General features: G+C 42.5%; 1 protein-coding gene across 1 annotated transcript in view; it reads right to left on the bottom strand.

Moving 5' to 3' along the window:
* LOC141192395 (oocyte zinc finger protein XlCOF8.4-like) overlaps positions 1–23,368 on the bottom strand; it is a 220,036-nt gene that overhangs the window by 140,902 nt on the left and 55,766 nt on the right. The gene's annotated exons all lie outside the window — the stretch shown is intronic.

Raw genomic sequence — 23,368 nt, 5'->3', positions numbered from 1 at the left:
GGCCTTATTTTTATTTTTATTCTTATTTTTCTTCTTAATTTTATTTTTCATTTTTAAAATTTTATTCTTACGTATTTTCTTATTTTTCCATTTTTCATTTTTAATTTTCAATTTTTGATTTTAATTCAGTTCAATATTTCAATTGAGAAAACACATTAATATTTAATGGGGTAATGTCAAGTACAAGAATATTGCTTCATTAAATATAATGATGATATGAATTAATATAAGAAAAATGTTTACATTTTCTGAGTAAACACAACAATTAATTTATTCATTCATTCATTCATTTCTATATTCATATATATTTATTCATTTTAGTTCAGGAGTATACATTCTTTAGTATTATTGGTTTAATAAAGATATAAACACTTGTTGTTTCAAAACACACTGACACCTATGGGTTGGAAAAGGTAATTACACCTATGACACAAAAATATTTTATCATATGGAGAACTTGATTAATAATGAATTATTATCTATTATTGTTTATTATTCCAAACATAATTTATTTTAATATTTTGATAATAATTAGATGGATATTATTGATTGCTATGGTACGCTGTGATATTATAGGTTAGGAAAAATTGCCAGATTTTGTATCAGATTAGGGAATGAAGACTTCATTCCAAAGCAGGATTTGATCAAACAACTCTAAAATGGATTTATTTCTTTATTCACACAGGAAGTTGAAAATTGCATGATTTTATGAGTATAACATTTTATTAATATTTTCTGTGCATGAAGTGTTCGTGCTAATTAAAGTAGCTTTACAGCATGACGTGTGACAGCTGCGGCCTTTGAACTTTGAGCTAATAGTATAGATCCCATTCATTCTATTTTCAGCTGATGTAACTTAAGACCGGGCAGCCAGTGAAAGAAGAATCTAAGTCAAGAGTTTTTTCAAGTGTCTGAAATTTCAGTGACTTACTCTCATATTATATAATATGTACTTGGGGAATATTCAAAGAAATATTAAGATATTAAATTTCATAGTTTACAATGCGCATTAATAAATTGGGATACAACAATTTTGGGTTAGATATATATATATATATATATATATATATAAAACTTCATATGTGGAATGTTTGAGTTGAACAGATCTGTGAATGTGACAGATGAGTAAATCAGCAGCTGCTAAGTGTGATTGATGTGACAGAGGCCTCGTATGTTTGTATGTTTGAAAAAAATGTTTCTTTATGTGAAGGTACAAAAATATATTTAATTCTGAGAAAAATTATAATACATAATTAGGTATTATCTACATATATATATACTTCTATATTTCTTTAATAATTATTATTTCTTGATTTAACTAATAGTGGATAAGAGCAACCACACATCAAAATGGTTTACAAAGCAAATTTACATTTAGAATAATTTTCCACATGATAATATTCTTGAATAACTATGATATTATTTTTAATGGTTACCTAAATAGGTGCACACCTCTCTTTAGACAAATCTAGGCTACTCATCGATATGAAATTTATGCAAAATGTTTATAGAAGAATAATTATTTTTAATTTGGTTCTGATATATATATAAATTATTTTATAAAATAATATTTTTTGGTATTAAAGGGGAAAATGTGTTTTTGATCCTGATTACATAATCACTTTTGATCAATACTTATTTTCCACACATTTTAATAAAGGTAAAATATTGATAAGGTACAATGATATAATTAAGAAGGGTATTACATGCAAAGTTGCATAGTTTAATAATTTTTTGGTGATACAAGGTTATGACAAATATGAAATCATCCAAATAATGGAGATATAAGGGTATTTTTTAATGGAGAATATAATTACTCTGCATTTGTCATTAAAATTTAAAGGCCTTATTTTTGTTTTTATTCTTATTTTTACTCTTAATTTTATTTTTCAGTTTTTAAAATTTTATTCTTACTTATTTTCTCATTTTTCCATTTTTCATTTTTAATTCTCAATTTTTGATTTTAATTCAGTTCAATATTTCAATTGAGAAAACACATTAATATTTAATGGGGTAATGTCAAGTACAAGAATATCGCTTCATTAAATATAATGATGATATGAATTAATATAAGAAAAATGTTTACATTTTCTGAGTAAACACAACAATTCATTCATTCATTCATTCATTTATATATTCATATATTTGTTCACTTTGGTTCATGAGTATACATTCTTTGGTATTATTGGTTTAATAAAGATATAAGTACTTGTTTCAAAACACACTGACACTTATGGGTTGGAAAAGGTAATTACACCTATGACATAAAAATATTTTATCACATGAAGAACTTGATTGAATTACTATCTATTATTGTTTATTATTCCAAACATAATTTATTTAATATTTTGATAATAATTAGATGGATATTATTGATTACTATGGTACGCTGTGATATTATAGGTTAGGAAAAATTGCCAGATTTGGTATCAGATTAGGGAATGAAGACTTCAATCAAGACATCGCAATTATGAATTCTATCTTAATAAAGACTTTTAATTTTTATAAATGAAAGAGATTCTCAAAAGTTACAAGAAGAAGCAACCGATATCCGGAAGTCTCAGAAGGTAACAGGTGTGAATGCTGAGTGATCATAGACTGTGTCAGATACAATTCACACCACTGATCACCAGGACGGCAGAGGACGATGATCCTATATGTACTGGGTTGTGTTCAAGTTTCATCACGTTCCAGTGGTTTCTCATCACCTGCAACGCTTCAATGAAAGCTGGTGAACAGGTAATACCTGGCATATGTGTCCTGTACATAAAGGACTGAGTACTGGTTATGGTGCTATATAAAGCAGGGAAGTGTCACGTTAACCCTTGCTTTGCTGACCAAAGACGTCACATCTGTTCCAAAAGTGACACGAGACCAGTGCGGATGACACGGAGGATTCCAGAATATCCAACGTCAGTCCAGGTGACATCGCACAGATATTAAAGCTACATTTCATCCATGGACTTTGTTTTCTTATCAATTGACACACATGATCTTTCTAATAAAGAGAACAGTTTATGGACTGAACAATAATGAATACAATTATGGACTGTACAATATCTACACGCTATAATTTATTTCAAAGGAGTTTTCATCTAAAGACCGTGTTATAAAAGAACCAAGAAGAAGATGAGACGACGACCCGATGACATCAGATGATGACGATTGGACCCGCGATTGCTTCAATTTAGATATAGGGAAGTATAATTATACATATTAAATGAATATTAGTCACGGCTTACCATAACATGAATTCACATCATTATATAACAATAATCAGATATTGATATTATTATTATTATTATTATGGAAATTTAATGATATTGCCAAGGAAGAAGGAAAGGAAAAAATGATTGTTATCCTAATGATGAACCTATCTTCTTTTGAGGATTTTCAGTCCTTTTTAACCTCAAAAAGGGGGGAATGTTAAATGGTTAATTATGGAAATTCATTTGGAATGTTAATTAATAATGGATATTCATTTTATCCTTAATTTTGAGTTCTATATAAGGATTGCATCAACCATCGTGTCTAGTTGACATGCGCTATTTGTGTGTGTATTTTTGGTTCACTACCATATGTAGAACAGGTGTGCCATACGACTGGCTATAAAAGCCCATGGTACAGAAAGGGGGGCGCTCTTGCTCTTCCCACCCCACAAGACACAAGAATCTTCATGCTGAGAAACAGTTGACATGTAGGCCTGGACACGTGCTGGACAAAGATATGATTTAACAGCCAGGATCCAAGGAAAGATGGGTGAATCTCAACAATTAAGCTAATTATGGACAAATGGACAATTACTTTATAACTAATTATTGTATGTACCTGCTGCAATCTGATTCTTTTTAATGGACAATCCAAGAATAAATAGATACATTTTTTTATAAGAATATCGTGATATTGATACTTTGCGAAGTCCTCAGCAGAGATGAGCGTTGTTCTACTCGAACTGTTCGCCAATCTCAAATTCGAGCTGTTTTGGGCGGTGTTTGAGCCGTTCGGCGAACACGAACAATTTGAGAAAAATTCGGCTGTTCGAGGATATGTTCGATAACTGTTCGTGCACCAAAATCATAACTGGATTTTTTCTCAGTAATGATGAAAATTAATGTTAATACGCAGTTTGAGTGTACAGCGGGGTGGGGGGAGGGGCAGGGGATGGATCTCTGCAGGAACAATGAAGATCTCCATTTTTTTTTCTCTTTCCCGCATTTGCAGTGGGGAGGTGCAATCTGTCAGCCTATCAGCAGCGCACACACGGAGCGAAGTGCTTTTTTTCACACAAGCAAGGGCATGTGTCATTGGCAGTGTATGTCACATGTCCTTGCCCTATAAGACCAAGCCATTTTCCCCGTCGCCACCATTTTCTCACTGCTGCAGCTGCGTGTTAGACGGCACCGCTGTTGCTGTGTGCGCTATACCTTGTTAATTTCAAGCCAATTTTCGCACAAATCTACAGATAGCTTGGGAGTAGGGAATAGTTGTGATTGCAGTCCTTTTAAGGACTAGGTTACAGCATTTCCTACGACTTTTATCAGGCAGGTCTGTGCTCTTAAATAGATAGATTGAGGGAGTAAAGACTAATTGTAATTGGAATCCTTTTCAGGACTAGGTTACATCAGTTCCTATCAGTTTTTGCCAGGCAGGTCTGTGCCAGTGCTGTGCAAGTTTTTTTCACAGCATTTGGCTGAATCTAGCAAAGCTAATCCTTTTTGGCCTATTGCAGAGTGTGTTAGTCAGTGGAGTAGCCTATCTGTGTTGCAAGATATACCACTTGTGTATAGAATACCAATTTTTTTACTGCACCTAGTGAAGTAAAATCTTTTGGGCATAGCATCATTCTATTAGTCCATCTATACTGACCTCCATCAGGTTGCAAATTGAATATAATTTTTTTCTGCATCTACCTCTGAAAAAATATTGGGCTTCTAGCTGTGTGTGGGACTTGTTCTATTAATCCATCTATACAGACCTCCATCAGGTTGCAAACTGAATATATTTTTTTCTGCATCTAGCTCTGAAAAAATATTGGGCTTCTAGTTGTGTGTGGGACTTGTTGTATTAGTCCATCTATACTGACCTCCATCAGGTTGCAAACTGAATATATTTTTTTCTGCATCTACCTCTGAAAAAATATTGGGCTTCTAGCTGTGTGTGGGACTTGTTCTATTAATCCATCTATACAGACCTCCATCAGGTTGCAAACTGAATATATTTTTTTCTGCATCTACCTCTGAAAAAATATTGGGCTTCTAGCTGTGTGTGGGACTTGTTGTATTAGTCCATTTATACTGACCTCCATCAGGTTGCAAACTGAATATATTTTTTTCTGCATCTACCTCTGAAAAAATATTGGGCTTCTAGCTGTGTGTGGGACTTGTTCTATTAATCCATCTATACAGACCTCCATCAGGTTGCAAACTGAATATATTTTTTTCTGCATCTACCTCTGAAAAAATATTGGGCTTCTAGCTGTGTGTGGGACTTGTTGTATTAGTCCATCTATACTGACCTCCATCAGGTTGCAAATTAAAAATAATTTTTATCTGCATCTACAGTACCTCTGAAAAAATATTTGGGCTTCTAGCTGTGTGTGGGACTTGTTCTATTAGTCCATCTATACTGACCTCCATCAGGTTGCAAATTGAATATAATTTTTATCTGCATCTAGCTCTGAAAAATTTTTTGGCCTTCTAGCAGTGTGTGGGACTTTCTCTATTAGTCCATCTATACTGACCTCCATCAGGTTGCAAATTAAAAATAATTTTTATCTGCATCTACCTCTGAAAAAATATTTTGGCTTCTAGCTGTGTGTGGGACTTGTTCTATTACTCCATCTATACTGACCTCCATCAGGTTGCAAACTGAATATATTTTTTTCTGCATCTACCTCTGAAAAAATATTGGGCTTCTAGCTGTGTGTGGGACTTGTTATATTAGTCCATCTATACTGACCTCCATCAGATTGCAAATTAAAAATAATTTTTGTCTGCATCTACAGTACCTCTGAAAAAATATTTGGGCTTCTAGCTGTGTGTGGGACTTGTTCTATTAGTCCATCTATACTGACCTCCATCAGGTTGCAAATTGAATATAATTTTTATCTGCATCTAGCTCTGAAAAAATATTTGGGCTTCTAGCAGTGTGTGGGACTTTCTCTATTAGTCCATCTATACTGACCTCCATCAGGTTGCAAATTAAAAATAATTTTTATCTGCATCTAGCTCTGAAAAAATATTTGGCCTTCTAGCAGTGTGTGGGACTTTCTCTATTAGTCCATCTATACTGACCTCCATCAGGTTGCAAATTAAAAATAATTTTTATCTGCATCTACCTCTGAAAAAATATTTGGGCTTCTAGCTGTGTGTGGGACTTGTTCTATTAATCCATCTATACAGACCTCCATCAGGTTGCAAACTGAATATAATTTTTTTCTGCATCTAGCTCTGAAAAAATATTTGGCCTTCTAGCAGTGTGTGGGACTTGTTCTATTAGTCCACCTATACTGACCTCCATCAGGTTGCAAATTCAAAATAATTTTTTGTCTGCATCTAGCTCTGAAAAAATATTTGGCCTTCTAGCAGTGTGTGGGACTTTCTCTATTAGTCCATCTATACTGACCTCCATCAGGTTGCAAACTGAATATATTTTTTATCTGCATCTACCTCTGAAAAAATATTGGGCTTGTAGCTGTGTGTGGGACTTGTTCTATTAATCCATCTATACAGACCTCCATCAGGTTGCAAACTGAATAAAAATTTTTTCTGCATCTACCTCTGAAAAAATATTTGGGCTTCTAGCTGTGTGTGGGACTTGTTCTATTAGTCCATCTATACTGACCTCCATCAGGTTGCAAATTGAATATAATTTTTTTCTGCATCTAACCCAGCCAATAGTTTTGGCCTAATACCACAGTTTGGCCACTCAGCTCTGCTCGGTTCCCATCCATTGTTTTTTTGTGCAAACAACTCCAGAGTTGTGAATTAGTTAACCACCAAAATGAGTGGAAAAAGGCCTGCTGCTGGTGGAAAGGGGAATAGGCGTGTTGGGAAGGGGAAAAAAGGTTGTGTCCGTGGGGTAGGTGTTAAAGCAACAGTAACATCTGCAGAAGAAAGACCATCTTCCAGCCAAACTAAAATGTCTACTTCTTTTAGCGGACAATGTGATAAGATCCCTTTCTTACGGCCACGCCAATCGCTACAAATTCCAGATGAGGCACAAAAACAGCAGGTGCTTCAACGGATATCAAGTGCTCCTTTAAGTGGGCTCTCCTCCACATCAACTTCAACATCACAAATACTCCAGTCCTCAAAGGTGTCACCCCAATCGCACTTGCTTCCTCACAGCTCCCAAATCTCCAGCTGCCCGTCTGAGTATGAGGTAGAACAGATGGTTGAGTCTGCAGAGCTGTTTACTCATACTATAGCCTGGAAATCAGAGGTCGACTCCAGCGCTTCTGTGAATCCAGACGAGGAAATGATCTGCACTGATGCCCAGAATCTTTATGAGTCGGATCCAGGACCAGACGCAGAAGGTTCTGACCATAATGTAGACCCTCATTCCCAAACTGTAACTCCTGTTGGTGGAGACAATGAGGAAGACGATGATAAGACTCAAATACCTGATTGGAGCGACAACTTTAGTTTTTTGTCAGGGCAGGAACAGGTTGGCTCTGAGGACGACGGGTGTGATAACGCACAGGGTGATGATGATGAGGTCGGAGATCCCACTTACTGTCAACCCACAGTCAGCCAAGAGATGAGGTCAGCAGAGGAGGTGGAGGAAGATGCTAGTGACGACTAGGTCAGGTTGCGCCTTCCTGGACAGAGACGTAGTACTGGAAGCACGTCAACAACTGCATCCTCAAACACAACTCTGCCTCTCACCACAAGTCGTGGTGGCTCTTCAGGTCGCATGGGTGCTAAGCCTTGCATAGCCTGGGCATTTTTTCAGATCGATAAAGATGACCCAACTCGTGTTATCTGTAACATTTGTCAGCAAAAGCTAAGTAGAGGCCAAAAAATACATAGTTTGAGTACTTCATGCATGAACCGGCACATGGACATGAAGCATAAGTTGCAGTGGGAAGCTCAGTGTGCTACAATGCGGCCTAGCCGGCCGGGCCAACCACCGTCTGCCATCTCTTGTGCATCCGCGGCCTCTTCATCCTCTGTGACTGGGGGGACAGCAGTCACACCTGTTTTGGGGCGCAGACCTGCCACCTCTTTACCCGCAACAGCCAGCGTGATTGGCAGGTCATCATTTTCTTTGGAGGTGGTAACACCAGCTGGTGTTGAGCGCTGTCCGACATTGATAGCACCACCTTTGGATCAAGGCAACCTAACATGTCCGCCTGCATCTTCCTCACAGACCGGCAGTTTGCCGGGGACACCCTTATCAACCCCGTCTAAGCACAATAGCCAGCCCTCGGTCCCTCAGATGTGGACAAGTAAAAGACCATTTCCTCCTAGCCATGAGAAAGCTAAGAGGTTGAATTTCACCATCTGCAAGCTCTTGGCTACAGAAATGCTGCCTTTCCGCCTGGTGGACACAGAGGATTTTCGAGACCTTATGTCCGTCGCAGTGCCCCAGTACCAGATGCCCAGTCGGCACTACTTCTCAAAGAAAGGTGTGCCTGCGCTCCACCAGCATGTCGCACACAACATCACCGCTTCTTTGAGAAACTCTGTGTGTGACAGGGTGCATTTCACCACAGACACTTGGACGAGTAGGCATGGACAGGGGCGTTACATGTCGCTGACTGGGCACTGGGTAACTATGGTGACAGCAGGACAAGGGGCTGCTGTCCAAGTCTTGCCGTCCCCACGAGTTGTGCGTCAATCCTCTTTATGTCAAAGTTCCTCCACTGCTTCTGCCTCCTCAACCTCCTCTCGGTCTTCCACCTGCACCCAAAGCCTGTCTGGTCATGCCACAAGCTTTCTAACTGCGCAGAAGGGATCCTGCACACCTCCTTACTATGCTGGCAGTAGGGCTCAACGTCATCAGGCAGTTTTTACATTGAAATGTCTGGGAAATGTGAGTCACACAGCTGAGGAGTTGTGGTCAGCTCTGGAGAACCAATTTCATGAATGGTTGTCTCCACTGGACCTGAAACCAGGGAAGGCCGTGTGCGACAATGCTGCAAACCTGGGTGCGGCCCTTCGCCGGGGCAATGTCACACACGTGCCTTGTATGGCTCACGTGTTGAACCTGGTTGTCCAGCAATTTTTAGCCCACTATCCCAGACTAGATGGCCTTCTGCAGAGGACACGGTCGCTGTGTGCTCACTTCCGCCGTTCGCATCCCGCAGCTCAGCGACTTACATCTCTACAGAAGTCGTTGGGCCTACCACTTCACCGGCTAAAATGCGATGTGCCTACCCGGTGGAATTCAACTCTGCACATGTTGCAGCGACTGTGGCAGCACCGACAAGCCCTGGTGCAATACGTTCTGACGTATAGCCTGGGCCAACGAGATCCAGAGGTGGGGCAAATCACGCTGGAGGAGTGGTCTCAGATCAGGGACCTATACACCCTTCTGCACAGTTTTGAAATGGCGACGAAGATGTTTAGTGCTGACGATGCCATTATCAGCATGACTATTCCGGTGATTTACATGCTGGAGCACATGTTAAACAGAATTCGGAGTCAGGTGGTGGCACAAGAGGAGGTGAAGGAAGTAGAGGAGGAGGAGTTGTATGCGGAAGGGCTAACATCTGCAAGGTCCAGACGGTCGGCAGCACCAAGGCGGCAGGCATGTGAGGGTGGGGGAGATGGTTTTACCAGGGCGCATGGTAGCAGCCAAACTAGTGAGGAAGGTGCAGGAGCCCAGGAAGAAGTGGAGGACGAACTGATGGAAGACTCATCAGATGAGAGAGACCTTGATCACATTTCTGTTGTGCGAGGTTGGGGGGAGAGGACAGAGGAAGGAAGCATGATTGTTACCTCACCACCAACACAACAGGGACTTGGTGCTCCTGGATGCGCAACACACATGAGTGCCTTCTTGCTGCACTACCTGCAACATGACCCTCGAATTGTGAGAATTAGAAATAATCCTGACTACTGGGTTGCCACACTGTTAGATCCCCGGTACAAAAGTAAATTTGCAGAAATTATTCCTGCCATAGAAAGGGATGCACGCATGCAGGAGTATCAGCAGAGACTGTTGCAGAATCTTACATGTGCTTTTCCACAAAATACAAGTGGTGCACGTAGTGAATCTCACAGTTCCAACTTGCCAACCGTGGGACCGTCAAGTGTTCAGCACTCAAACTGTAACAGAACCACAGTATCTGCTGGTAACATCAATTTTGCGGAATCATTTCACCACTTTTTTAGCCCATCCTTTGCAAGGCCACAGGAGACAAGAAGTCTGACACATAGTCAACGCCTAGAGACGATGGTACAGGAGTATCTCCAAGTAAACATTGAAGCCATGACTGTGTCACTGGACCCTTGCTCTTTTTGGGCTTCCAATCTGGATAAATGGCCGGAGCTAGCCACTTACGCCTTGGAGATCTTGTCATGCCCCGCAGCCAGCGTTCTGTCTGAACGTGTGTTCAGCGCTGCTGGTGGTGTGCTGACAGATAAGCGCACGCGGCTCTCCACTGATAATGTAGACAGACTCACGTTCATAAAGATGAACAAATCATGGATCCGAAACGACTTTTCTACCCCTGTGTCATCCTGGGGAGAGTAAAAGCTTGATGATTGGTTAAAATCACCCTACCAACCGTTTTAAGCTTTCAAATTACTAATCATGTTTATCTGTATCTTGGCTGGAAAATAATTTGGGCTTTGTAGCAGTGTGCAGCACTGATTCTATTAGGCCATCTATAATAAGCTCCACCAGATTTAAAATTACTAATCATGTTTATCTGTATCTTGACTGGAAAATAATTTGGGCTTTGTAGCAGTGTGCAGCACTGATCCTATTAGGCCATCTATACTAAAGCTTCACCAGATTTAAAATTAATAATAATTTTTAGCTGCATCTAGCCCGGAAAATAATTTTGGGGCTCCGAGATGCGCAAGACACATAAGTGCCTTCTTGCTGCACTACCTGCAACATGACCCTCATATTGTCAGAATTCGAAGTAATCATGACTACTGGGTTGCCACACTCTTAGATCCCCCAAACTTTTCGATCAACCTTTTCATTTTAATAAAGACAAAAAAAATGGTCATTTTTGAAATTATAAGCATTAGCAGGTTGTTAGAAACTGAAATCAAACAGTTTTCAACTCAAAACTTTATTCTAGGTGATGTTACATTTTCACATAGGACCCCTTGTTCGAAAGGAGCTTCTGAACTCTCTCGTCCATTGAATTTGTCAGGTTTTGGATGGTTTCTGCTTCAATTGTTTTGCATGAGGACAGAATACCCTCCCAGAGCTGTTGCTTAGATGTGAACTGCCTCCCGCCATCATAGACACTCCTTTTAATGATGCTCCAAAGGTTCTGAATGGGGTAGAGGTCAGGGGAGCATGGGGGTCACACCATAAGTTTGTCCCCTTTTATGCCCATATCAGCCAGAGATGCAGATGTTTTATGTGCAGCATGAGATGGTGCATTATCATGCAAAAAAATGATCTTGCTGTGAAATACACGGTTCTTCTTCTTGAACCATGGCAGGAAGTGCTGTTTGAGAAAATCCACATACATTATGGAGTTCATCTTTAGCACCTTCAGGGATCCTAAAGGGGCCGACAATCTCTCTCCCCATGATTCCAGCCCAAAACATTACTCCACCTCCTCCTTGTTGGCGCTGTAGCCGTGTTTGCGTGGGGTGTCCATCAACCAGCCATCCTCCACTCCATCCATCTGGACCATCGAGCGCTGCACGGCACTCATCCGTGAACAAAACAGTTTTGAAATCAGTCTTCATGTAATGTTTGGCCCACTGGAGCCGTTTCTGCTTGTGTGAAGTGGATAGAGGAGGTTGACAGGATGGCGTATGCACAGCTGCAAACCTCTGAAGGACCCTGCATCTTGTTGTTCGGGGGACGTTGGAGGCACCAGCAGCTTCAAAAACTTGTCTGCTGCTATGACAAGGCTTTTTTGCCACTGCTCTTTCAACCTGACGTAATTGCCTGTAGGAAAGAGTCCTCAATTTGCCCTTATCAGCACGCACACGTGTGTACTGTGAATCAGCTACATACTTCTTGATTGCCAAGACACTTCATCCTGATCATCGCACAATGTTGATTGTAGTCATGCCTTGACCTAAACACTCCACAATTTGTTGCTTCTCAGCAGCCGACACATCCTTTTTCTTTCCCATTTTGGCAGAAAATGTAGGCTGCTTAATAATGTGAGACAGCCTTCTTAAGTAGTCTTGCCTTTCATTGGACACACCTGCCAAACTAATTAGCACAGGTGTCTGCAATTGCTTACAGTGATATAAAGAGCCCTGACACACATCACCATCAATGAGTTTAACTGACAAACAAATTCTTCCCTTATCACTCCTAAACACTTTTTGCATAATAATTTGGAACACAGTGTACATGTGCTTTTCCACAAAACACCAGTGGTTCACGTAGTGAATCTTACAGTTCTAACTTGCCAACCGTGGTCTGTATGGAGTTGTTCAATAAAGGGCCCAAAATTAAGATAACATAGATGGGAGAGGTCTCTATGAATAGGAATTCCTAAGTATTTGATACCCTGTGAGGGCCAGGCAAAGGGACAGTTGGACTGGATGGAATCCTATATGGATTTGGGGAGGGAGACATCGAGGGCCTCAGACTTCGCTGCATTGATTTTAAAATTTGACCATGTAACAAAGTGATCTATTTCAGCAATAACAGCATGGATGGATATATGTGATTGAGTGATATATACTAGGACATCATCAGCAAATAGAGAGCACTTGTACTCGGTGCCTCCCACCTCAATCCACCTAATATTGGGGTTATGGCGAATTGATGAGAGCAGGTGCTCCGTCACTAGGATGTATAAGAGAGGGGACAGAGAACATCCCTGCCTTGTCCCATTGGTCATTGTGAAAGGTGATGAAAATGTTCTGACGCGCCCCCTGGGCCTTGGGACACCCGGAGCCGGACCCTTTTTGGTGGATGCTGGTGGTTGTAGTCTTCGTGGCGGCGACCCGGTTCCGTGGCTCAGGGCGGTCAAACCAGTGGCGGAACTATTTATGTGGTTTTGATGTTTAAATGTCCGACTACGCCACCCGTGGATTGCGGTCAGAGTGAACCGCCGCTCCAGGGCAGACCGCTGAGGCTGGTGTTGTGGGTGCAGCAGAGCGTAGCATAACTCCCCACGGGAGGAGTATAGCCTCAGGGCAGTGTATGCGGAGGATGGGGGTGATGGTGCAGGGCAGCAGCAGTAACGACACGGAGTCAGTGATGCAGTCCAGGGCCTTTACTCACAGTTCTTATTATCCAGACCAAGTCTGCAGGTAACGGCTGCCCACGTCGTACTGTGCTCACCAGGTGAGGGGCTCAGACAACTCCCAGATAACTTTGGAGCGCTTCACAGGACCCCCTTTGTGTGTCCTTTGTCTGGCCTTTCTTACCAACCCTTCTGTCCGGCTGCCTCGGGCCTCCTCTTGGTAAACTTGGCGCCAGTTTCCCTGACCCTATGTGGTGCCTTCCTAGCGGGTGTAGCGAGGGGCTGCGCCACATAAAATGTCACAGCCTCCTGTTTCTAGCTGAGGGTCATTTCCTGCCTCCACTAGTTTCGGGGACCGGTCTCCCCTTTGGCCTGACCCCTCCATGCAGGTGGATTCGGGCGTGCGGTGGCGACTCGCCCGTCCGCACCCCTGGGATCCCTTCGTTCCTCGTTCCTGGAGCCTTCTCCGCTCCTCTTCCTTCCTTCTCCCTCTTTCAGGCCTGGGCCTCTGTTACTAGGCCCGCCTCCGGAGCAGAGCTCATGCAGAGCCCCTGCTCCCTGCCACTTCTGCTCAGACTTCTCTGCACTGAACTAAGATGGTGCCCACCTTTTATACTCCCTTCTCAATGCACCCAGGAACTGCTTCCTCCCTGCTCCTGCACTACAGGGTTCCCCTTCCTCAGTGTTCCCTCCCCCCACTCCAGCCAGGGACAGGGACTGTCGTGCCCATCTCAGGGGCATATAGGTCGCCCTGCCCCACGGCAATGTGGTGTAATGCATGCAGGTGTCGGGTCCTGATCCACACTACATCCTTATCTGAGAGTGAGATATCACACCTCTGGGTGAGGTGCAATACCTCTGTAGCAACCGAGCCCTCAGGGTGCTACAGTTCCATTTATCTTCAGCCTAGGTGACGTATTGCGATACAGGGCCGTGATTTTGGCTATAAAAGGGTCCCCTAGACCCCTACCCCAAGCTTTTTAAGAGAATCATATATGGCGTGCCAGGAGACTCTATGGAATGCTTTCTCAGCATCCAACGAGAGTATCTAATTACAAATTTTTAACTGCATCTAGCCCAGGAAATACTTTGTGCCTAGTAGCAGTGTCTGCTAGTCAGCGGATTATCCCGGCTGTTAAGCAAGCTACACCACCTGTAGTTTGGACACTTAATTTTTTCAAAGGAAATGCTTCGGGACCACGGGATACTCAGTGAAGAGCATCAGGAGGCACCCCAAGGCATAGGGGCTGGGACTGGCAGTAGGATGCCTTGCGGTGGACAGCCGAGCTCGATCCTTATAAAAGCTTTTTAACTGCAGCAGCTTTAGTGGACGCTACTGGAGCTGGAATTACGCGGCTGCTGGCATGAGACTTGCCCTCCAATAGATCCTTGTAAATGGATTTAAAGTGTATTCATTCAAATTAGAGAGACAATTTAAATTAAAAAGCTTAGAGCTGCCTCCACCACAGGGGGGCTCGCTCGACCCACCAGCGGACAGGCACCAGTATTGGGAGAGGGGGGCTGGCCGTCAGGGTTCACCGCGGCTCTGGCACAAACCCGGCGACGCGGAGGTGGCACGGGCAGGAACGGACTGAACGTGTCGGCTTCTCACTTTTTGGATTTTAGAAGGGCATGACATGCCTATATCTGTGTCTCCCCCTCCTTTTACTCCTCCACCTCTTTTCTTTTCGCATGACTATATGTACTTGTCACTTTTCCATGTGTTAGTTGTGTCTTCTGAGCAGTTTGTCAGCTTTTGGACACCTTTGAAGGTGTTTTCTATGTGTTTCTATGTGTTTTTGTTTGCCTGCCATTGGTTTTAATGGTGTTCGACGAACAGTTCGACAAACAGTTCGGCGAACACACGGGTGTTCGACGAACCGAACCGAACTCGAACACTACGGGGGTGGCTCAACACTAGTCACTAGCATCTTCCTCCACCTCCTCTGCTGACCTCATCTCTTGGCTGACTGTGGGTTGACAGTAAGTGGGATCTCCAACCTCATCATCATCACCCTGTGCGTTATCACACCCGTCGTCCTCAGAGCCAACCTGTTCCTGCCCAGACAAAAAACTAAAGTTGTCGCTCCAATCAGGTATTTGAGTCTCATCATCGTCTTCCTCATTGTCTCCACCAACAGGAGTTACAGTTTGGGAATGAGGGTCTACATTATGGTCAGAACCTTCTGCGTCTGGTCCTGGATCCGACTCATAAAGATTCTGGGCATCAGTGCAGATCATTTCCTCGTCTGGATTCACAGAAGCGCTGGAGTCGACCTCTGATTCCCAGGCTATAGTATGAGTAAACAGCTCTGCAGACTCAACCATCTGTTCTACCTCATACTCAGACGGGCAGCTGGAGATTTGGGAGCTGTGAGGAAGCAAGTGCGATTGGGGTGACACCTTTGAGGACTGGAGTATTTGTGATGTTGAAGTTGATGTGGAGGAGAGCCCACTTAAAGGAGCACTTGATATCCGTTGAAGCACCTGCTGTTTTTGTGCCTCATCTGGAATTTGTAGCGATTGGCGTCGCCGTAAGAAAGGGATCTTATCACATTGTCCGCTAAAAGAAGTAGACATTTTAGTTTGGCTGGAAGATGGTCTTTCTTCTGCAGATGTTACTGTTGCTTTAACACCTACCCCACGGACACAACCTTTTTTCCCCTTCCCAACACGCCTATTCCCCTTTCCACCAGCAGCAGGCCTTTTTCCACTCATTTTGGTGGTTAACTAATTCACAACTCTGGAGTTGTTTGCACAAAAAAACAATGGATGGGAACCGAGCAGAGCTGAGTGGCCAAACTGTGGTATTAGGCCAAAACTATTGGCTGGGTTAGATGCAGAAAAAAATTATATTCAATTTGCAACCTGATGGAGGTCAGTATAGATGGACTAATAGAACAAGTCCCACACACAGCTAGAAGCCCAAATATTTTTTCAGAGGTAGATGCAGAAAAAAATTATATTCAGTTTGCAACCTGATGGAGGTCTGTATAGATGGATTAATAGAACAAGTCCCACACACAGCTAGAAGCCCAATATTTTTTCAGAGGTAGATGCAGAAAAAAAATATATTCAGTTTGCAACCTGATGGAGGTCAGTATAGATGGACTAATAGAGAAAGTCCCACACACTGCTAGAAGGCCAAATATTTTTTCAGAGCTAGATGCAGACAAAAAATTATTTTGAATTTGCAACCTGATGGAGGTCAGTATAGATGGACTAATAGAGAAAGTCCCACACACTGCTAGAAGGCCAAATATTTTTTCAGAACTAGATGCAGACAAAAAATTATTTTTAATTTGCAACCTGATGGAGGTCAGTATAGATGGACTAATAGAGAAAGTCCCACACACTGCTAGAAGGCCAAATATTTTTTCAGAGGTAGATGCAGATATAAATTATTTTTAATTTGCAACCTGATGGAGGTCAGTATAGATGGACTAATAGAGAAAGTCCCACACACTGCTAGAAGGCCAAATTTTTTTTCAGAGCTAGATGCAGAAAAAAATTATATTCAGTTTGCAACCTGATGGAGGTCAGTATAGATGGACTAATAGAACAAGTCCCACACACAGCTAGAAGGCCACATATTTTTTCAGAGGTAGATGCAGATAAAAATTATTTTTAATTTGCAGCCTGATGGAGGTCAGTATAGATGGACTAATAGAGAAAGTCCCACACACTGCTAGAAGGCCAAATATTTTTTCAGAGCTAGATGCAGACAAAAAAATTATTTTGAATTTGCAACCTGATGGAGGTCAGTATAGATGGACTAATAGAGAAAGTCCCACACACTGCTAGAAGGCCAAATATTTTTTCAGAGCTAGATGCAGACAAAAAAATATTTTTAATTTGCAACCTGATGGAGGTCAGTATAGATGGACTAATAGAGAAAGTCCCACACACTGCTAGAAGGCCAAATATTTTTCAGAGCTAGATGCAGATAAAAATTATTTTTAATTTGCAACCTGATGGAGGTCAGTATAGATGGACTAATAGAGAAAGTCCCACACACTGCTAGAAGGCCAAATATTTTTTCAGAGCTAGATGCAGAAAAAAATTATATTCAGTTTGCAACCTGATGGAGGTCAGTATAGATGGACTAATAGAACAAGTCCCACACACAGCTAGAAGGCCAAATATTTTTTCAGAGGTAGATGCAGATAAAAATTATTTTTAATTTGCAGCCTGATGGAGGTCAGTATAGATGGACTAATAGAGAAAGTCCCACACACTGCTAGAAGGCCAAATATTTTTTCAGAGCTAGATGCAGACAAAAAATTATTTTGAATTTGCAACCTGATGGAGGTCAGTATAGATGGACTAATAGAGAAAGTCCCACACACTGCTAGAAGGCCAAATATTTTTTCAGAGCTAGATGCAGACAAAAAATTATTTTTAATTTTCAACCTGATGGAGGTCAGTATAGATGGACTAATAGAGAAAGTCCCACACACTGCTAGAAGGCCAAATATTTTTTGAGCTAGATGCAGATAAAAATTATTTTTAATTTGCAACCTGATGGAGGTCAGTATAGATGGACTAATAGAGAAAGTCCCACACACTGCTAGAAGGCCAAATATTTTTTCAGAGCTAGATGCAGAAAAAAATTATATTCAGTTTGCAATCTGATGGAGGTCAGTATAGATGGACTAATAGAACAAGTCCCACACACAGCTAGAAGGCCAAATATTTTTTCAGAGGTAGATGCAGATAAAAATTATTTTTAATTTGCAGCCTGATGGAGGTCAGTATAGATGGACTAATAGAGAAAGTCCCACACACTGCTAGAAGGCCAAATATTTTTTCAGAGCTAGATGCAGACAAAAAATTATTTTGAATTTGCAACCTGATGGAAGTCAGTATAGATGGACTAATAGAGAAAGTCCCACACACTGCTAGAAGGCCAAATATTTTTTCAGAGCTAGATGCAGACAAAAAATTATTTTTAATTTGCAACCTGATGGAGGTCAGTATAGATGGACTAATAGAGAAAGTCCCACACACTGCTAGAAGGCCAAATATTTTTTCAGAGCTATATGCAGATAAAAATTATTTTTAATTTGCAACCTGATGGAGGTCAGTATAGATGGACTAATAGAGAAAGTCCCACACACTGCTAGAAGGCCAAATATTTTTTCAGAGCTAGATGCAGAAAAAAATTATATTCAGTTTGCAACCTGATGGAGGTCAGTATAGATGGACTAATAGAACAAGTCCCACACACAGCTAGAAGCCCAAATATTTTTTCAGAGGTAGATGCAGATAAAAATTATTTTTAATTTGCAACCTGATGGAGGTCAGTATAGATGGACTAATAGAGAAAGTCCCACACACTGCTAGAAGGCCAAATATTTTTTCAGAGCTAGATGCAGACAAAAAATTATTTTTAATTTGCAACCTGATGGAGGTCAGTATAGATGAACTAATAGAACAAGTCCCACACACTGCTAGAAGGCCAAATATTTTTTCAGAGCTAGATGCAGAAAAAAATTATATTCAGTTTGCAACCTGATGGAGGTCAGTATAGATGGACTAATAGAACAAGTCCCACACACAGCTAGAAGCCCAAATATTTTTTCAGAGCTAGATGCAGAAAAAAATTATATTCAATTTGCAACCTGATGGAGGTCAGTATAGATGGACTAATAGAATGATGCTATGCCCAAAAGATTTTACTTCACTAGGTGCAGTAAAAAAATTGGTATTCTATACACAGGTGGTATATCTTGCAACACAAATAGGCTACTCCACTGACTAACACACTCTGCAATAGGCCAAAAAGGATTAGCTTTGCTAGATTCAGCCAAATGCTGTGAAAAAAACTTGCACAGCACTGGCACAGACCTGCCTGGCAAAAACTGATAGGAACTGATGTAACCTAGTCCTGAAAAGGACTGCAATTACAATTAGTCTTTACTCCCACAATCTATCTATTTAAGAGCACAGACCTGCCTGATAAAAGTCGTAGGAAATGCTGTAACCTAGTCCTTAAAAGGACTGCAATCACAACTATTCCCTACTCCCAAGCTATCTGTAGATTTGTGCGAAAATTGGCTTGAAATTAACAAGGTATAGCGCACACAGCAACAGCGGTGCCGTCTAACACGCAGCTGCAGCAGTGAGAAAATGGTGGCGACGGGGAAAATGGCTTGGTCTTATAGGGCAGGGACATGTGACATACACTGCCAATGACACATGCCCTTGCTTGTGTGAAAAAAAGCACTTCGCTCCGTGTGTGCGCTGCTGATAGGCTGACAGATTGCACCTCCCCACTGTAAATGCGGGAAAGAGAAAAAAAATGGAGATCTTCATTATTCCTGCAGAGATCCATCCCCTGCCCCTCCCCCCACCCCGCTGTACACTCAAACTGCGTATTAACATTAATTTTCATCATTACTGAGAAAAAATCCAGTTATGATTTTGGTGCACGAACAGTTATCGAACATAACCTCGAACAGCCGAATTTTTCTCAAATCGTTCGTGTTCGCCGAACGGCTCGAACACCGCCCAAAACAGCTCGAATTTGAGATTGGTGAACAGTTCGAGTCGAACAACGGTCATCTCTATTCATTATCCCAGGTGATTGCCAGTATACTTAACTGGGCTGTTTCTCCTAGACCTCTGCCAGACGTACATTCAGCTTGGGTGAGGTTTGTCTCTCCCCCTTGTGTTCTGTGAATTTATCTTCTGTTGCCTGACCTTGAACCTTGTTGTGCTCTGATCCGCTATACTCCTGGTATTCTGACCAACGGAACGTTACCTGACCACGCCATTGTCTCTTCCTTCTGTTTAGGATGTATCCTCCTGGCTTCTGACTTCAGACTCCCTCACTATCCTGCTTCACGACTTGGCCATGAAAGGTGACTCAGCGTCACATTATGTCTGGCCAAGGTCTAAGAATGTGAAAGCTGACACATTATCTTGTTGTCTCGATTCAGTTTCTCCTCCAGAACCTGCATCCTCCATTATTCCTCATGGTATTGTGGATTCTATGGTAACCTTGAAATTGGAGGAGGAGATCCATAAAGTCCAGTCATTGGCTCCTTCCGCTACTCCAAGATCTAAATTATTTGTGCCTGTGTACCTAAGATTGCGTGTGTTACAAGAATTTCAGGATTCCATCTTGAGTGATCATCCTGGGGTTATTGCTGCACAGAAAGCAATTGCTAGATTTTTTGGTGGCCGTGCATGCATAATAATATCAAAGATTTTTGTATCTGTTTGTGAAATTTGCGCCCATGATAAAGTCAGTCATAGCAGGCCGGCTGGAGAATTGATTCCATTGACAATTCCAGAAAGACAGTGGACTCATCTGTCCATGGATTTCATCACGGATTTGCCTGTGTCTCGTGGGAAAACTGCTATCTGAGCGGTAGTTGACCAATTCAGCAAGCAAGCTCATTTTGTTCCTTTGTCAGGATTACCTAATGCAGAGACACTCTCCAGGTTGTTTTTCTCATATTGTAAGGTTACATGGGATCACTCTTAACATTGGGTCTGATAGGGGAGTACAATTTGTCTCTAAATTCTGGAGAGCTATTTGTAGTAAACTCAGGATTGACTTATCATTTTCATCTGTTTACCACCCTCAAACCAATGGTCAGACTGACAGGACAAATCAATCTTTGGAATAAGTTTTAAGATGTTTTGTGGCGGCTCAGCAGGAGGTCTTCGTTTTTACACTTGCTGAGTTTCCATTTAACAGCTGAGTGAATCAGTCTACTGGAACCTCACCATTTTTCTGTAATTATGGTTTTCATCCCTGTTTTGGTGAATTTTCTAGGATTATTTCTGAATGTCTTGGGGTAGAGGTCACAATACTAAGATTTGGGAATGTCTGAAAGGAGGTTCAAAAGAATATTGGGACTGCTCAGATTCGCCAAAAAACAGAAGGCCAATAGAAGACGTTCAGTGAGTCCTGTTTTTAAGATCCGGGATAAGGTTTGGTTGTCATAGGAACATTAAACTTAAAGTGCTGTCGACAAAGTTGGGTCCAAATTTTATTGGTCAATATGAGATCCTAGAGGTGGTCAATCCGGTGGCATTCAGATTAAAGCTTCCTCCATCTCTTCGCATCACTAAAGTCTTTCATAAATCCCTATTAAAGGAGTTTGTCCCTTCGGCATTGTCTCCCTCTTCCCCGCCTCCTCTGGTTTCAGTCGACGGTGGCTTGGAGTATGAGTTTCAGTGGGTTATGGATTCTCATAGGGTCCGAAATTCCCTCCAATACCTCATCCATTGGAAGGAATACGGACCAGAGGAGAGAACGTGGGTCATAGCTTGAGATGTGAAGGCAGATTGGTTAGTCAGGACCTTCCATCTAAAATTTCCTGGGAAGCTTGGGGGTCCGATGGCCTCCGTTAGAAGAGGGGGCACTGTCACGGTTCTACCACTCATTGTGTCTTGGATGCAGTTACTGACAACTCGGTCATCCAGTCTGGTGCAGGGTTGTGCTGAGCTGTCAGTGTGTTGATTGACAGCTCAGCCGTCCAATCTGAGACTAAAATGAACTGGCTATCTCGAAGTGTTCATTATCCCAGGTGATTGCCAGGCTACTTAACTGGGCTGTTTCTGCCAGATGTACATTCAGCTTGTGTGAGGTTTGTCTCTGTGCCTTATGTTCTGTGAATTGATCTTCTGTTGCCTGACCTTGTTCTGACCATCCATATGTTTAACCCCTTATGCTCTGATTCGCTATCCTCCTGGTATTCTGACGAACGGAACGTTACTTGTCTACTTCTTTCTTTCTTTTGTTTATGATGTACCCTCCTGGCTTTTGACTTCGGACTTGTTACGCTCACGCCCGGGCTGACTGGCGTGAGCGTGATTAGTGATCCCTCTGGATCATGAACCGAGGAGTGCCTGGAGGGGCGTGACTAAGTATCAACCCGGTTCGACCAAGGTCGCACGGCGGCTCAATCGACTCTGTAAACCAGGGAGGAGCCGAGCAGAGGGACCAGGTGCTACTCCAGGTCAGACCCCGGTCACAGCTGTTGACCCACACCGGGGAATGCAGGAACAGGCAGGTTAGGCTGGCATACAGACAGGTGAGTACTGGCAGGCACAGCTGATATGCAGACAGGTGGGTACTGGCAGGCACAGATGATATGCAGACAGGTGGGTACTGGCAGGTAGGAATGCAGGCAAAATAGGAACCAGTACAGACTATGATACAGGAACAGAGCCGCAGATGCGGTAGACAAGCAGAGCAGAGCAAAACCCGCAGGTGCGGTAGACAAGCACAGCAGAGCAAAACCCGCAGGTGCGGTAGACAAGCGGAGCAGAGCAAAACCCGCAAATGCGGTAGACAAGCAGAGCAGAGCAAAATCCGCAGGTGCGGTAGACAAGCAGAGCAGAGCAAAACCGCAGGTGCGCTGGACAAGCAGAGCAGAGCAAAACCGCAGGTGCAGTGGACAAGCAGAGCAGAGCAAAACCGCAGGTGCGGTGGACAAGCAGAGCAGCGCAAAGCCGCAGGTGCAGTGGACAAGCAGAGCAGAGCAAAACCGCAGGTGCGGTGGACAAGCAGAGTAGAGCAAAACCACAGGTGCGATGGACAAGCAGAGCAGAGCAAAACCCAAAGATGCGGTAGACAAGCAGAGCAGAGCAAAACCCGCAGATGCGGTAGACAAGCAGAGCAGAGCAAAACCCGCAGACGCGGTAGACAGGACAGGGCTCTGTTCACATGGAACATACTGGAAAACACAAGAATATAGCTGGAACACAGGAGTAGATACGGAGACAGGGAAACAGAACGAGCAGAACCAGATACACACAAGGTACTTGGAGTTGGAGTTAGGTGCAGGTTCAGACACTGCAGGAAAAGGGAAGGTACAGACATAGAGACAAATAGGTAAAGGGCTAGGACAATGTTCAGATAGGATCTGAACCAGGAACAAGATACAGGAACGAGCCTGGGAACTCAGCCCCCAGGATGGCGGAAACTGACTAGAAGTCACAGGTAATAGGCCTGGGTATACAGCCCCCAGGGTGGCAGAAACAGGCAAG

The sequence above is a fragment of the Phyllobates terribilis genome, unplaced genomic scaffold (assembly GCF_046119375.1).
Source record: "Phyllobates terribilis strain yellow unplaced genomic scaffold, ASM4611937v1 Scaffold_60__1_contigs__length_8166268, whole genome shotgun sequence".
Taxonomy (NCBI): domain Eukaryota; kingdom Metazoa; phylum Chordata; class Amphibia; order Anura; family Dendrobatidae; genus Phyllobates; species Phyllobates terribilis.
This window is presented reverse-complemented; position numbering and strand designations above follow the sequence as displayed.